Below are 17,364 nucleotides of genomic sequence, written 5' to 3'. Positions count from 1 at the left end.
TCTTGGCCATTCTAACCAAAATTACAAACTCCAGCCCAATATTTCTTTTACTCCTTACCTACTTTAAAAAAATTGTCTATCATTTATTCCAGTGTATTCAAGACAATGACAAAGATTTTAGGCTGCTTGTTCCCATCATTAAATCACTAACTCATTTGTATATTTGTTTAAAATCACACAATGAGTTGACCATTAGGATTCCAAATATTTATAAAAGACATAATCCTCAAAACTTTACACTATACTAAAAAAGTAAACAAATAAACACTGAGATGCATAATCTTAATTTTGGCACACTGTCCCTAGTAAGAGATCTTTAACTCACATAAATTTTCCAAAATAGAGGTTAATATTTTTATGAGTTGATGTTATTTTTGTAATTTAAATCTTTTTGTGAGGAATTCTCTTGTAAAGAACAAGCATTCTATAGTTCAATCACAGACTATTGTAACTGTATAGATTATTATACAGGTATCTTATAAAGCTGAGAAATTTGCCAACCAGAAATAATCTACACTTATATAAAAGAGAAACATGCAAATTGACCGTACCTCTGCTACGCCCACAAACCACACCCACCAGCCAATCAGGAGCGAGTATACAAATTAACCCAACCAAAATGGCTGCAGCCATGGAGTGAGCAGGAGGCTTGGGTTTCCCTGGCGATGGAGGAAGCCAAGCTTCCTGGCCGGCCGTGGCCTCCGCTCAAGGCTACAAAGTTTCAATTATAGAAGATAAATAAATCCCAGATACCAGGGCCTCTGTTTGGGTTGCTGCGGGGGGTGTGGGCAGCCTGCAAACCATCACAGGCCCATCGCCCAGGACATCCCACGCCCCAAGGGAACCCCCACCCTAATTCGGGACACCCTTTAGGGCAAACCAGCCAGCCCCCACCCATGCACTAGGCCTCTATCCTATCTAATAAAAGAGCAATATGCAAATTGACCATCACTCCAACACACAAGAGGGCTGCCCCCATGTGATCAAAGATGACTGCACCCATGTGGACACAAGATGGCTGCCATAAGATGGCCAGCAGGGGAGGACAGTTGGGAGGGACCAGGCCTGCAAGGGAGGGCAGTTGGGGGTGATCAAGCCTGCAGGGGAGGGCAGTTAGGGGTGACCAGGCCAGCAGAGGAGGGAAGTTGGGGGCAACTGGGCCTGCAGGGAAGGGCAGTTGTGGGGGACCCAGGCCTGCCGGGGAGAGCAGTTGAGGGGGACCAGGCCTTCAGGGGAGGGCAGTTAGGGGCAATCAGACTGGCAGGGGAGTGGTTAAGGGGTGATCAGGCTGGCAGGCAGAAGCGGTTAGGGGCAATCAGGAAGGCAGGCAGGTGAGCAGTTGGGATCCAGCAGTCCTGGATCGGGCCTAAACGGGCAGTCGGACATCCCTCAAGGGGTCCCAGACTGGAGAGGATGCAGGCTGGGCTGAGGGACACACCCCCCATGCATGAATTTCATGCACCAGGCCTCTAGTCTACCAAATAAAAGGGTAACATGTTAATTGACCATACCTGCAAGACACCCACCAGCCAATCAGGAGTGAGTATGCAAATTAACCCAACAAAGATGGCAGGTTAATTTGCATAGTCAGGCGCCAAGTGGCTGGGGGCAGGGCAGGACGCTTGTGTCGGCGCCAAGGCGATGACACTGACATTCCGCACCACTCCAGCCACTCTGGGCCTCTGGGCAGCGTGGGAAGGCAGAAAGGCGGCTCTGGGTTGGAGTGGAAAGGCTACTCTGGCCAGAGCGAAGGCGGTGCCACCAACCAGGAGAAGGAAGGGCCATTCTTGCACGAATCTTCGTGCATTGGGCCTCTATTGTCTTAATAAGAGTAATAATACTTATTATTTATTGGGTATTATCTACCAGATATCGTGCTAAACACTTTGCATGCATTATGGCATGTAATATTTATAACAATACCATCAGTTGGTTATTGGTATTGTCTGACTTTTATAGATAAAGAAAACTGAGGCTCAGGGAGTAACTTGCTGAAGGTTACACAGATGTAAGTGGTGGACCTTTCAGTCACACCAAGGTCTGCCTTATTAATTAAGCCCAGGTTCTTGATAAATGAATATGTTATACTTGCCCATAGTATTTCATAAGTAATTCATAGATTGGAAGCTGAAATCCTTTTTCTGATTCTTAATCCAATGCTTTTTACACAGAAAATTACTATTTTTATTTCAAAAATTTTTTCTATGTTGTTTTTATCTATGGTGGGTATTGTAGTAAACTGTATCTGAGGATGTGAGAGTATTGGCATATACAGACATACTAAATCCGTTGTGAAAACAACTATGTTAGTAGTTATACTATGGCCATCCTATTCATTCATTCATTTATTCATTCATTTATTTATTTATTTATTTATTTATTTATTTATTTATTTATTTATTTATTTATAATTTTCACCTGAGGATATGTGTGTTTTTTAAATTGGATTTTTAGAAAGAGAGGGGGAGAGAGAGAAATATCAATGTGAGAGAGAAGCATCAGTTGGTTGTCTCCTGTACACGCCCTGACTGGGAATTAGACCCTTAACATTTTGGTGTACTGGATGACATTCCAACCAAGTGTGCCACCTGCCAGGACCCTTTTTCATTTACTTTTTAATGACTTAGAAATAAGAGAGAAAATTTAAATGGAGTCATATCTTTTTTTTTCTTTTTTTTTTTTTTTTTAATTCTCACCAGAGGAGTGAGGATATTTTTTCCATTGATTTTTAGAGAAAGTGGAAGGAAAGGAGGAGGAGGAGACAAGGAGAGAAACATGGTTGCCTCCCACACATTCCCCAGGTTGGGGCAGGGATTATACCTGCAACCTAGGTACATGCCCTCTATGGGAAATTGAACTCAAGAGCTTTCTGTGCCCAGGTCGACACTCTAACCACTGAGCAACACTCTCCAGGGCTGGAGTTACATCTTTATAACAATGTCAATAGTCTCTTTTGTTTATGTCATTAAACCAACATTCTGCAGGAGAGCAAGCCATCTTAAACAGTTCAATAGTACAAGAGCAAGGAAGTTGCTCTATGAGATCAGTTGACATTGTACATGACTGTTTACATGCAAACACACACTGTAATCATAGAACAGTTTGCTATAGCCAGAGAAAATGATTGTAAAAGTGTTTCATTTCCTTGCATCACTCAGAGAATTGTTTACTCTTCTTAATGACAGAGCGATCTGTGTATTTTTGCAATCGCAGTAGGTAGCTGTAGATAGCATTGTGATAACGTCAATAGAAGCACAGTATGGTAATGTAAAGTTAATGAGCGAAATGGCAATCTTCTTTTTAGGCAAATTACACTTTATAATACAGAGCACCCACTCAATTAGTGTGTTCTCAGGAACCAGAAAATGTGGGTATTGCTGTGAAGTGTGTATCTGAAGATGTGGGAGCAACTAAGGAAGATGGTTGCTATTAATAGACAATGTACAACGGTTGCTTATAATATATAAACAACCAAACACTGACAATATGCATTTACTCCTTTTGAATTTATTTGTTGATTCTTTCATATAGTCAACAACATAATTGAAGCTTAACTGACTTGTAGTTAATAAAATAATTAAATAAAGTAAATAAACAAATATGTGAATGCCACCCCAAGTTTTCCTGCTTTTCATAAATGGTAGATATTCAATATACCAGCAAAATGCATAAAGACCTAGCCTTGCTTCCCATAGTAATTATCACTTTCATCACTGAGGCTGAGACTCTGATTTCCATGCCTAGTGTTGAGATAAATCTCTTAATGAATACTAAAAAAAAATTGTATGGTGAGGGAAAAGTACTGAACTTATTTGCATCATTCTCTGAACTCTACTATGCACTTGAGAAACTGATAACCAGACATCTCTTAATAGATAGTACTTTTAATTTATCCAAATTTTAGGGGAAATATATGTGGATTGCCCACAGATTTAATTTATTCATCTAAAAATGTACATCTAGTGCTTACTCTTTGTGAATCACTTGTTATTGACACAAAGACAAGACACTCAGAATGGAGGCTGATGTCAAGTGAAGGAAGAGATAGCAAAGCCAGCAGGAGGCATCACTGGCCAATTGAGATAATGCTCTATATACAATCATGGATTTGTTTTTCTTAATTAAGCATGATATCATAAACATTTTTCTTGTCTTAACAAGCTCTTCATAAACACTGCTTTAATGACTCTATGATGCTTTATTTTATGGAGGTTTCATAATTTACACAATCACAACTTAACTGGCTATATATTTGTTTCTAATTATTTTTATATTGTTTGTGATAACAAATAATTCCTCATTAATATTTTTGTTGACATCTTGGTTCACATTTTAAATCATTTTGAGTCTAGATGTTGGATTATTGAGTCAAAGGGAACAAAGACTTTTTCAATGTTTCTGATACATGTTGCCAGATTTCTTCCCTGAGAGGTTGCACTGAGATATGTTCTTTGCAGCAATATTTAGTGACTAATGTGTGGCAGTTCCTTCTCCCCAGGATCAAGCATAGCCAGGGTTCTCCATATAAGTAGGCATAGACTCCTGGCATCTCTGCTGACAGAGCTCTTCAGTCGACTTGCACACAATGTCTTTCCTCTGGGGTATATGGATATTTGTTACCTCGTATCAAGCAACCTTAGGACTGTTCTAGATCTGAATGAGTAAAGGTCATTTAGGTGTGTTGGCCAGGTCATAGAAAACTGCTAGAGCAGACATTTAGCATATTAGCCTTTTATATAGATAGATGGGATATCTTTGAAACCAAAATACTTGCCTCCCTAAAAAAATATTGAGGGAACAAAATTTATAGCTGTTTTAGAAAGAACAGTCTATTAATAGCAAGAGTTGTTGCTATAAAAATTTACTTATTCATTAATTTAGTTAGCCAATGGAAAATTTTGAAATGCTTACTGTGTATTATACCCTTTATTTACCACTATGATGTACAAGAAGAAATATGTCAGAGCTCCAGGAAGCAGACTAGCAGAAAAGCTAAAATATGTGAAAAAATTACAACACAAATATAGTTGTTTACCTGGTGTACAAGCTTAGAAGATAAAGAGGAAGATACTATTTTTTATTGAAATAGGGGGAAAAGCTTAGAAAATAAAGACATTTTTGGTTGGATTTTTAAGAATGCATAGAGTCTTAATAACTGAGGGTAGCAGAGAGATGAATGATGGCCAAGTTAGAGTGAGAGAGCATGAAAAAATTTCAACCAGGCAGTGGGTTTGTTGGAGAAGAGCAGTTAAAGATATTTTGAAGGGGTTTAACTGCATGGTTTAAGATATAAACTATTCCATGGGCCAAGGGAAGTCATTCACTGAGAATTTCTGAGTAGAAAATTAACACAAACTAATAAATATTTTATGGAAATTAATTTGGTATCAGTACAAAGTGGGTAAGGATTTCAAGAGACTGAAACACAGTTGCTGTACCCTAAGAGTAAGAGTTAGTGAGTGAAAACGTAACCTGATGTAGAGTCAGTATCAGGTGAGGATTCCAGGTACAATGAAAATGTGTTCTCTTTTTTTTTTCTCATAAGAAGGGAAATTGGGTCGGGTTAAGTATCTGAGAAGTTTTGAAGTAATGAGGAAAAGATGGAGGTTGAGGGCTTTTGAGGGAAGGGAGATAGAACTTATCAAACAAACTCTCAGCAGACCTGGGAGGGGACCTCATAAACCCAGAGGCAACAGAGAGTCTAGCAGCCTACCCTGAAGACACAATAGCCAACTGGAGACAAAGGAGAGGCTGTGGTCCACTTTCTCCCTTGTTTTTCTTCCTCATCCTTTCTTCCTCATCATTTTGCTCATTTTATTCATGCTCTATTTGTTAAGAGTTTTGACTGCTGATAAAAAGATTGTCACAGAAGTATAGATCCAGAATCATCCCAGATTCCATTCAAAGGCATCAGCTGCATCAGCTTAGTTTGCTGCTGTTTGAGCCTGGGGGTTAGGGGAATGGAGAGTAGGAGAGATTCAACCAAGTTGTTTAGGAGAATTAATGGAACTTAGTGAATAATTAGATATGGAAGGAAAAGGAAAGTAAGAAACAACACTAACTCCATGATTTTGTGTCTGGGTAACCAGGACAATTTCAAAAGAAGAAACTAATTTGTTTATGGAACCTTAACTGAAGCTCATTTAGTCCAACCTCATTTCCAGTGTTCAGATCCCCTCTATATCATCTTGCCAAGGGAAGGTTCAATATAAGAATGGAAATCTTCAATAATAGGGCACATTCTATCTCGTCTAACAGTGTAATCTACTTTTGGCATTTCATTTCAGATTTCTTGAGTTCATGGTGAAAAGAGGTGTAGATGATTGGAAATACAGAATTTTTTATTTATTTATTTATTTATTATTTGTTTTAAAACACATTTTATTGACATTTCACAGAGAAGAAGGGAGAGGGATAGAGAGCTAGAAACATCGATGAGAGAGAAACATCGATCAGCTGCCTCCTGCACACCCCCCAGTGAGGATGTGCCCGCAACCAATGTACATGCCCCTGACCGGAATCGAACCCGGGACCCCTCAGTCCGCAGGCCGACGCTCTATCCACTGAGCCAAACCGGTTTCGGCGGAAATACAGAATTTTAAGTCAGAAGAGAGACCAGATTTGGAGCCAAGGAGATGAACTGACATTATGACAAGTAGTGAGGAGAAACAGTTGATGGTAGAGAGAGAGAAGCGGTGAATAGGGAACCATGACTGGTCTTTGGAGGACAGGGGAGTGGGAGAGAACCACAATGGAGAAAGAGAATAAAGGAAGAAAACATTAATTACATATGGTAGTTTCATGGAAGTTAGGAAAAGAGAGTTTCAAAAGAGGGTGAATAATGGCAAAAGCATCAGAGGACAAGCAGAAAGAACCAGATCAGGAATGTCTTTCCATATTCTTCTGGATCAGATCTTCATAGTATGACTTGATTATTTTGTTATAAGTCATTTCCTGGAATATTAGAGCATAGACTATTTAAAGTTAAGGATAAAATTACATTCTAAATTTAAATATAAATAGCTTATTCTTTTAAAATTGTTTGAGACTTGTGCATGAACCTGGTTTATTACACAGCATACCCTCTTTCTTGTTAAAGGTGAACATTTTAATATTAAAAACAGGGAACTCTGAGATAGTATGTATATTGTATCCAATAGAACAGTATTGAAGTTTTGAGTATATTGTGTATGTTTTTGTATGAATGCTTCCTTAAGTATTTTCTTACTGTTTTAATGGACTCCATGGTGATGTAGTTTGAGATGTGAATGTACTATTGGGAAAAATGTTTCAAGTCTGTCTAGGTTGTCATTGTATGTTGATGATGATTTCATTTTAATCTATTCTGGTCATTTCTCCATATCATAGAATCACTGACCATGAAATTTGGCAGAAGTGACAATTTTGTTCAGTGTAGGGCTAGCACTACCAGGATACAGGATATTATAGAACATATGTAAAATGTTTTATCACTGCTGCCTGGAAAGTTCTGTGGTATGTGAGGTTACTTTCTACAACTTATTACCTAACCTGTGAACCTAATAATCATGTATAAAGCATTTATTTTATTTTGTATGTATGAACATGCTGTTGACTAGCAGGGGTTCAAGAAAGTATTCCTCAGGAAAAAAATTTCACCTCAAGGACCTTGCTATAAAGCCTTGAAATTCACACATATTTGCATTTTGAGGGTCCAGTTAAAGTATTTACTCATAAATATGCTCATCTGGTTAATTAACTCAACGCACTACATTCCTTCCCTTCCATCAGAGGGATGGAGGATCAAAACAGTTTGATGAAAAGGATGTTTGGGAAAGTCCAGGGTTTGGGATGTTGTCTGGAAGGGCATGCTGTGGGCACCAATGTCAGAGTGTGGGGGAATCTGAAGACAGTGAGGACACCAATTCCTGGGGACTGGTGAGCACTCAAAGACAGCAGACAGTTTCTTTACTTCTATCTGAAGAAAATTTCAGATACCTTAAATAGCCAGAAAAAAGCATAAATATAAAGGTTGAGCACAGGAGCCTCCTCTGTGACATTGCTTCCAAGGTAGCACAAAGGATAATGTTGCAATCAGCATACTCCTTAGTTTTCCTTTTCATTCGATTAAATAGGCTTATCTCTAGTGCTCAGGAGGATCACTAAGAATCCACTCTCCTGAACTTACAGGAAACCATAATAGGGGCAAGCTTTGGAGAAGCCAGACCAGAATTAAAAATACAATAGTTATCACTTTTAAAGTTGTAAAATTTGGGAACATTGCTAGCATTCTTTCAGTTGCTTTCATCTATTAAATTGACATATCTTCCTAAGAATGCTGTTACAAGAATAAATTGCAATAGCTGGCATTATATACAACCATTCCATATGATGCCTGATGCTGATCAATGTTTTTTTCTTGCTTCTTGGTCCAGACTACCTTTCACAGTAACAGGGTGGAGGACCCCCTCCTGGGCTGCTTTGTGTGTGTTTCTTGAGGTTCCAGCTCCATCTGAGCGGTGCTCCCTCTGCCAGAGGCAAGGTGGGCTTCATGCATGTGTGTCCTGAGAAGAGCCCTAGGCTTGGTTTCATGCTCCATTGTTGCCACCTGGAAATGCTTAATAATTTTTGAAATAGGGTCCTGGTGTTTCATTTGGTTTGGACCCCACAAATTATGTGCTGGTTTGAGGATGTTCAGTTGGTGGCCTGGGCACTTTCCCCCTCCACTTTTCAGAGATGAACCACTAGGAGGTGGTGACTAGGCTGGCTGCCTGCTGTGGGGAAAGTGAGGGAGAAGAATAAGACAGACTCTTGGGAAATTCTTTTCTGGTGTGAAAGAATAAGAAAAAATAATGAGAGAAACATACTTTCTACTGAGGTTTATTTGGTCAGTGAAAGCATTGTGGAAAGTCAAAATGAGTATTTAGGTATATTCCTTCTCTACTTTACATTACATATTTGGAGCCTTAAAATATACGTACATACCCTCATGTCAAACACAAACCAAATAATACAGCTGCCAAAGGATTTAGATATTTTAGGACACATTTGTTTTTCTTACTTTTAGTTGTTGTCTAAACACAGTCCTTTGAAGTGAAAATTCCCTCATCTAACTTAATGTATTCACATCTTTACATTGACTATCTAAATAGTTTGCATGACGGGGGATGCTGAAGCTTTGTTTCCAGCCTCTAAAAGCAAAGATCAATGCCCTGCAGAGTATCTTCACTGGGGAGAGGAGACATGGATGATTTCAGTGAACTTGTCCATTTATTTTGCCTCACCTGTGCCCTGCTGCCTAGGAAACTGCTCTCTGGCTGAATTAACAAAGAATAGAAATCTGTGCTTTTGAAGTCTGCTACCCCTAATGCTAGCCCATGATTTGGGAGTCAACAGAAGCCAGTGTGAAGGGAGAGTTGCCAAGAAGGGTCAGAGTCAAAACGAAGACTCAGGAACTATTAAACACAGCTGACGTGGTTCATAATGACACTGAAAGCAATCATGCTAAAACACATAAGGAGATGTCCGAGTTTCTTTGCTTCTCTCTGGAGAAAATTTCAGATACCTTAGATAGCCAGAAGAAAGCATAAAGATAAGGCCTTGCACAGGAGCCTCCTCTGACATTGCTCCAGTCAAAGACCCAGAAGGGTTGGGGCTGGAAGAAGAGAGAGAAATGGACTTTTCATTGGTTAATCACCTCTGACCAAGGCTTATCACCTATAAAATGAAGCTCAGTGTTGGAGGAAATAAAAAGAGCAAAGGAAAGACTTTATTTTATTTTCCTTTAGATTTCTGACTAGAATAAGGATTAAATGCCAAAATTACTACATGAAAGCCTAGTAACTGGATATTGTCTCCTAATTTAAAACAAAACAACAAAAGACATCACCACAACCTTTTCTCTACAGTTCAAACAATTTTTTAGTATGGTGTCATAAGCCAGAGAAATTTGGATAAGCATCTAAAATGTTAATTAAATGTATTAGTGGGCATGATAGGACTTTGCAAAACATAAAGGACAATTTAATTTCCCGGTGGTATTATTTATTAAAAAATAAACCTCAATTTGAAGCTTGTAAGAAATATGAAAATTGTTCTTAGATATAGTACTTAATTGGAGGATAAAGTAGTTTTTATCATGGAAGAAAAACAAATTGGGACCTACTGAGAACCAGGGAATCAGGGTTATTATGAAATTCAGAAAGAAAAAAAAAAAGATGATGGTTAAAGTCAATTCCTGGGACTAAAAAGCCAAATATTCATTCCTAATTTTAAAGAGGGGAGGCGGGAAGTTTTACATTGGAATGTTAACAAACCAACAGGAGGCTATCAAATGGTTTGGAAAATGGAGAGCAAAGTTAGTAGTGTGTTGCTAGGCAACAGATTTCTAAGCTGACTTCTCATTTCTTAAAGGTCTGGTGCAATGTTTTGGTTTTGCACACACCAGCTCTTTATTTACATATTCATTGTGAATTAGAATGACTGTTCTCAGAATAAGACTGGCTAAGCCAGAAAGAGCACAATTGCAGGCAATTAGAATATGATTAGGAAGCCAAAAGTTGGGCATAGTAATTAGGCATTTGCTATGTGTGGTGAAGTAATGGCTACCTAATGCTGCTCAGACCAAAAAAAAAAAGTTTCATATGACCAAGATGATTCTTAATTAGATCTTCAAATAAAAATTAATTACAGATTACCAAAAACTGTATTGCAAAAAATAAAATGACTCATTGTAGACAAATAGCTGAGAGACTGACAGCAAAGAAAGTGAAGAGCTGTCTTTTAGAAAAAGATCCTGGATGTGTGTTAAAGGGTCATGTCTCACAGGAGGCTGTTCCCTGTAGGTCATCACTTTACAAACATGCAAGATGGGTTGCTGCCAATTCTCAGGTGTTAACTCCAACCCCACCTTGGAGGGGCTCCCAGGGGGCAGCTGATAAGCCATAGGCCCGCAGGCCTGAGGTTTAGTGACTGGTTCTGACTGGATAGATGGAATCTGTGGTCTTTGAGATGAAAGTCCTTCTGAGTCTCCCTTACCACATAGCCAAGTCATCAACTTTCCTAATGTGGAAAAAGACTAAAAGCTAGAGGGAGGGAAGGAAAACACTTTGGGCGCTTGAGAAAAGGGGGAGAATTTGATTAATGTCCAGCTAGGGAGTGAACCAGATCTCAGGGAAAATAATCTTTGATCAGTGACATGAAGAAGCATCTTTCAAACCTCCCAGATTCCAGCCATTGTCAAAAGAACAAAAAGAAGCTGTTTCAGAGCACAGCTGTTGTTATTAAAAATAAAACCAAAACAAAACAAGGAAAGGAAAAACTGTGAAATATCAGCATCTCCAATGGATTACCTGGAAGAGCACCAAAATGAATAATGTTTCTCATCACAATTCACCTGAAAACTGGGGAGCAATGTTTGGGCCACTGTGTCAGAATAAGCACAGGTCTTAGGGAAGAGCTCAGGATGATTTTGTTACTGGTCATATTTTTCCTATAGAACAGAACTTGTGTCTGTGCTATGTGGACATCCTCTAAAAAAAGCAAGCTGGCTTGTCAAATATTAGGAAGAAAACTAACTTTAATCAATTGCCTACTGTGTCACATGGGTTATCTGATTTAAATGGCAATTTTTTTTTCCTGAGAATTTAAATGTATGAAATTGCTTAGAGAAAATATGGGTTCTCTGCCCTTACATTAACAAACAATGGACAGATGCATGAGAGAATGTACAATCATTTCACCTCATGTAGATGATGTGCAGTTTGTTCAAATGGGTCCTTTTGAATTTAAATATCAGTTTTTAAGGTCAGCTTTTTGAGAAAGGTGACATTGATTATTTTCTTTCTGTTTAACAGCCAACCACTAATTTAAATGTTTTGGATGTTTGTCTTATTCATTCCAATCCTCTCTATGAAGTATTGCACATAAAGGAAGATTTTATTTTATTTTTTTTAGCTAGTTGTTATTTTCCTTTAAAATATATAAAAATATGAATCCAGGACTCTGATTCCTTCACTCTGAGGGCCTATATGGGTCACCCACAACTAGCTGCTGAAACATTACTGGCTTTTCTCTTGTTATTGCTGACTGCATATCTGCTTGATGTTCTATTATTGCTTTCAAATCTTTTCATGAGTTTCAAAGTTCTTCAGCAAAACTGTGCAATATTTGTAAGGCCTGGTCTACTTTGCTGGTCAGAAAAAGGAATTGTTTCTGCATTATTACATACTTGTCTAGTGAAATGCATCTGAGTCTTCAACAGCGGAATCACCCCATTGGGCGGCTGCCTGTGATAAGGACTCCAGTGCCCCTTGTACTGCTAGTGTTGGATCTGCAGGGTATCTTGGTCAGGCCCAAATGCTTGGGAGGATGCAGCTGCAGTGACTCTTCCAATCACAGCTGCCAGCGGTGCAAGGACAGCAGCCTACTTGATTAGTATGGCCCCCACCTCCGTAGCAGGCTCCTCAGTCTGAGTCCAAGAGAGCCCCTGTGGTTCACAGAGCTGCTTTCACTAGGTGTAGACAGAATCCAGATCTACACAAAGCCCCACACATTACAACCAGGGCTCAGGGCTGTTGACTTTTAGGTGTGATTTCTGGTCTGCACTGGTCAGCATTTTCCCAAGGGCCCCTTGATTGCCTTCATGTGGTTTTCCACTCTGCTTCCTGAGGCACCGTCTGTCAGTGTACTGCTGAGAGAGCATAAATCAGTGACAGCTCTCAGTCCTTTATCTCCAGTGAGGATCTCTGACTGCAAGAAGGGCCTCTGGTTCATAACCAGATATATTGATCTGGGCCTGCTAGAGTCTGGGCTTAATGCATATACTGAACTGGAGTTTGCCATTAAGTGTGGAGCTAAATAGTTCATTTTCTTCTGTGGGATAGAGTAAAATCGCTCAAAGAAGCATTTGGGATTAAAGAACACACTAGTTGAAAAGCTATGGAAGGAAAAAAATTAAGTTTTTGAGGATTGATTGCAATATTTCTAAAGCTATTGTTGATTTTTTCACAAAATCAAACTTTCCATTTGGACTTGTTAGTGTTAGCTTTTAAGGCAACCTGTTTTTATGGTTGGTTCTTTTTGATGAATAGAAAGGAGTTGTTTTATTTTTCTTCACTGTAATAAAAATCTAGCTGTCTTATGGGATTCCTTCAAAATAGAAATCAAGAGATGTTTTGAATAGAATATTAATATTAGTCTTTTAAACTTCTGCTTTATTTTAAACCCGTTTTAATAAACTAAATTTTAAACTAATTTCCTCTCCAGAATGTAATCTATATTTTGTGAAAATATGAGCATTTACGACAGAACTTAATCACCAGGTTTCATATAATCTTTTCTATTTACAGACAGCAGAGAGAAGAAAGGCTGTGGCTCATTCTTCTGAGTGCTTAATGGGGCCAGTCAGAATGTGTGATTAGATGAATTTGGGCATCTCAATCACGTTATCGTAACTATTGTTACAGTTTAGAATTCATGGGGCATACTTCTTAATTCAAGACTACAGAGTAGATTTCTCTTTTAAAAAATGATTTCTCAGTTTCTAGTAATAAGGCTATTTAGAATAAGGCCTCAATCTGAGAACACAGTAGAGCATACTTTACTATGTGGTGACTTTCTTTAACCTTATCCTACAGCAAATCTTAAAACTTCTGCCAAGCCTGATGTTCCCAGAGGTTCTGAGGTCCTCTCAGAATCTTTAGTGGGTGTCAGAATTATTTTCATAGCTTTGCCTTAAAATCTCTTTTATCTGAGCATCCTGAGCTGTTTTCTGCCACCATGTTTACATCAGCTAGTCCACTCAAACACTATTTCTCAACCTTTCTTTCATTAATATCCCACCACTCCTGAGACTTTTTAGACATTTTCCCCTAACTTCTTCCTTTCCCCATGAAATTTTAATACCTCGGATATATTGTATATCTGTTTATGTACTGTGGCCCTTGGTATAAACACCAAACATTGTAATATAGTTTTTGCCTCCCAAGGACCAATTTTCATTACCTTGGGACAAAATGTTGTTCCCCCACCTGCTCCATACCCATACTAAAATATACACACACTATTGCCAAGTAAATATTGCATTTTGTTTCCTTAAGACACTACATGTGACTAAAGCCTTTTGAAATGATTGGCTACTGATTGAAATGTATTTATACTTAATGTATATTTGCACTGAAAGATGCTGGACTTTGCATATGCATTTCCTCTTGGTAATGACAGCATCGCAGATGCTGGGCGATTAGGGGCTGTAAGGATACAGCTGGTCTCAAGCTGAACATCAGAAGATTGCTTTTGGCCTGAAAGTCTATCACCAGAATTTAGTTCTGTCCACTTTGGGAGCGAAAGTGCTCCAGCTAAGCCCTGTCTGCGCATTGCACTCATTTTATGGTCTTACTGCTAAGGCTTCAAGGTGACAGAGATTTTCTTCCTCCTAATCTTTTCAACTTGATTCTGACATCATCAACTGTAAAGATGCAGTTTCACTTTTTCCACCTAGTTCCACAATGTTTGAGTTTTGACATCAAAGAGGGCAAATACAGAAGAATAAGAATGAAAGAGGAAAGGAGGAGAGAGGAAGAGATAGGAGGAGATTTAGGAACTGCATTAAAAAGTGTCTGATAAGAGATAGATAGAAATAAGGGAAAGTGTTTGAGAATTGTTCTAAAAACCGTGTAGCTACAAAATCTGCCCAACAAACTTTTGCTAATCAACATCCTTATTTTACAACGAGGTAAAGATTATATAGAAGGTACTTATAGGGAGGTTAAGTGACTTGTCCAAGGTTACACAGCTAGTAACCGTAGAAGCAGGATTTGAACCCTGGCAGACTGTTCCTTGAGTCCATGTTCATCATCATCTACCTTCTACCTTTGCACTAAGAACATGCCCAGATTTCCTAGATAGTTCCCTTTGGTAGCCCCATCTTCTTTGAATTTGTGTTACTGCCTGGAACAATGTTTTGAGGGATTTTTTTTTCCATTAACATCTTTTATTAATTTTTTAAACCATACCAGTGAGAATCAAAATTGTCAATTTTTCCAATGACAGTTTCTGTTTATCAAATCCTGTATTTCTCAAGAGCTTTTGAAACATGTAGAAAATATGTAAAAAATATCCAAATGAATGAAACATACCAAATGTCAGTAATAAGTGAGACACATTCCTTTGGGGAAATGGCTGTTAAATCCAGTCTGTATATGCAAAGTAAAGCAAGGAAATTCAGTCCTTTTTTCATTCTTTAAAATCAATTTTTCCTAACATATCAGTCCACAAAATTGGAAGTGAAGGACAAAAAGGTGAGGAGAGGGAGGGAGAGGGGAGAGAACATACACCATTAACACAAAAAGCAAAATTGTACAAACTTAAAGGAGTTTATAAGAGACCAGGGTCACATTGCAAGATACCAGATGGTGGTTGAAGAAATTCACCATTCTGCAGGAATAGGGGTTTGCACTGCTGTGTGAAGACCAGTGAAGAGCAATTCACGGTCTTGGAGCAATTCCCATCCCACTCCAAATCCTGGTTTCGGCACCATGCCTCTCAGGATGGGCCTCTCATTCCATGACCCAGCCTACCTGGAGGGCCTGTATGTCCTTCAGTCTTGTTTTCTCAACTGAACAATGCCACTACAGAGAGGCATTGAGTTAAAAGTTATAATCTCTAATGGGTATAGAGTGTGTGTATGGTTATCTTGCTGGTCCACCTTCCCTGGCAGCTCAAGTCTTCTTCTCTTCCACATTCAGATGGACCTCACCTCTGAACATGATGAGTCTGTTGCTAAGGGCCTCTTGGACAAGCTCAGAATCATCAAACACACAAAACCAAAACTGGGTAATTTCCAACTGCTGTTAATGTACAGCTCCACCACATTCCCATAATTTTGAAAGAAATATTTAAGCTCTGATTTGTCCACCTCATGAGGCAGATTGCCAATGAAGAGTTGGTGGCTGTCAGGCTGTCTCACAATTTTTCAGGGTTCAACCCCACTGGAAAGGAATATTTATTCATTGTTAAGAACTCTTTGATCCCTCTGAGGCCTCTGCTATGGAACCTGAGATTCAGGCTTAGATGCAGGGCAAGGCTGTGAAGCTGGTACTTGAACAACATGAGGTGGTATCACAGTAACTGGAACAGCTCTGCTGAGTGGAAGGTTCTTACTGGTCACAGATGCCCAGGAACATGTCTCCAAGGCTTCCTGCTCTGTCTGAGTGATGTCTTCAGGTGCTGGAGAAGAACTCTTCTGAGCATCCTCAGGAGCAGTTTCCTCCAACACTGGCTCACACTTTTCCGCTTGGGTTTCAAATTCAGGTTATTGCTCCAGTTCTGGTTCAGGATCAGACTCTGGTTCAGCAATAGGTTCCTCTAAATGTTCTTCCACGTCATTGCTGAGCGTCTGATCACAGAAAGTTCCAGAATAATCAGGTACCATCTCAGGTGTCTGCTGTCTTTCTTCAGGTTCCTCTGCCTCTCCCTCAGATTCTTCCTGAGGTTCAGTGACAAAGCCACAAAAGACCTCATCTTGATATCTGAAGACACCATTGTGAAGGTAGAACTTGTTTGCAATAGTGTCCTCAGGAGCAAGGACAAATGTCCGCATGAATCTCCTCAAAGCCTAGTTGTTATTAGACAGCAACCCCATCTCCTGGACCACATCATTCAGAGTGGCATGAGCATCAACATGGTGAATCTTAGCGTGGCAATTGATGAGGCTTTGTGACATCACTTCCCTATAGATTTCTTTCTGTCCATAGATCACATATGCTGGCTTTCCATTTGAATTCAACCCCTTATGGACATAAGAAGAGTTTCTTCCCATAAAATCTGTATAGCATGACTGGCGCCTTGTTTAGTAGTGTGTAATACTATCTCACGAATTCCCACCTGACCAGCAGGGGACTAGGCTTCTCCATAACCATTGCTTTGGTCAGTTCAATCTGGGCAGCAAGTGGGAGAGGAACAAGCTTTGCTCCACAGTTCTGAGGAAGGAAAAAAACAAAAAACAGAAAACAAAACCCTCATGCAACTGCATCCCTAGAACAATGTTTTTCAAATTGTCCTTAGCAGACCTCTTGGATGATGCCACTCAACTTTTAGTATTTCAAAGAATTCCTCAAAAATCTCATTTAAAATGCAGATTCTCATGCTTTATGCCTGAAAGAGGAAGATTCAGAGGCTCTAAGTGGAGCCCAGAAATCTATCATTCTAATAAGTACTCCCAGTGACTATCCTTCAGGTGGCCTCTGTACCTCCTTATCCTGGGTTCTCATTTCACTCAGAGAAACTCCATCCACATTGTGTCTGTTGCATTATTGGACTTCTGTCCAAGATTTCCTTCAGGTGAGGATTGTTCGACCATGACAGGTCATAAAACTACTGGTCCTG

The 17,364-nt window shown here is 39.3% G+C and overlaps 1 pseudogene across 1 annotated transcript; it reads right to left on the bottom strand.

The window, feature by feature from the left end:
- Positions 1–15,668: 15,668 nt before the first annotated feature.
- On the bottom strand, positions 15,669–16,898 carry LOC308240766 (ras GTPase-activating protein-binding protein 1-like; annotated as a pseudogene). Its single transcript has one exon. The product of its transcript is annotated as a ras GTPase-activating protein-binding protein 1-like (transcript).
- Between the last annotated feature and the right edge of the window lie 466 nt (positions 16,899–17,364).

Source organism: Plecotus auritus, assembly GCF_963455305.1.
Source record: "Plecotus auritus genome assembly, chromosome: 1".
In the NCBI taxonomy this organism is placed as follows: domain Eukaryota; kingdom Metazoa; phylum Chordata; class Mammalia; order Chiroptera; family Vespertilionidae; genus Plecotus; species Plecotus auritus.
This window is presented reverse-complemented; position numbering and strand designations above follow the sequence as displayed.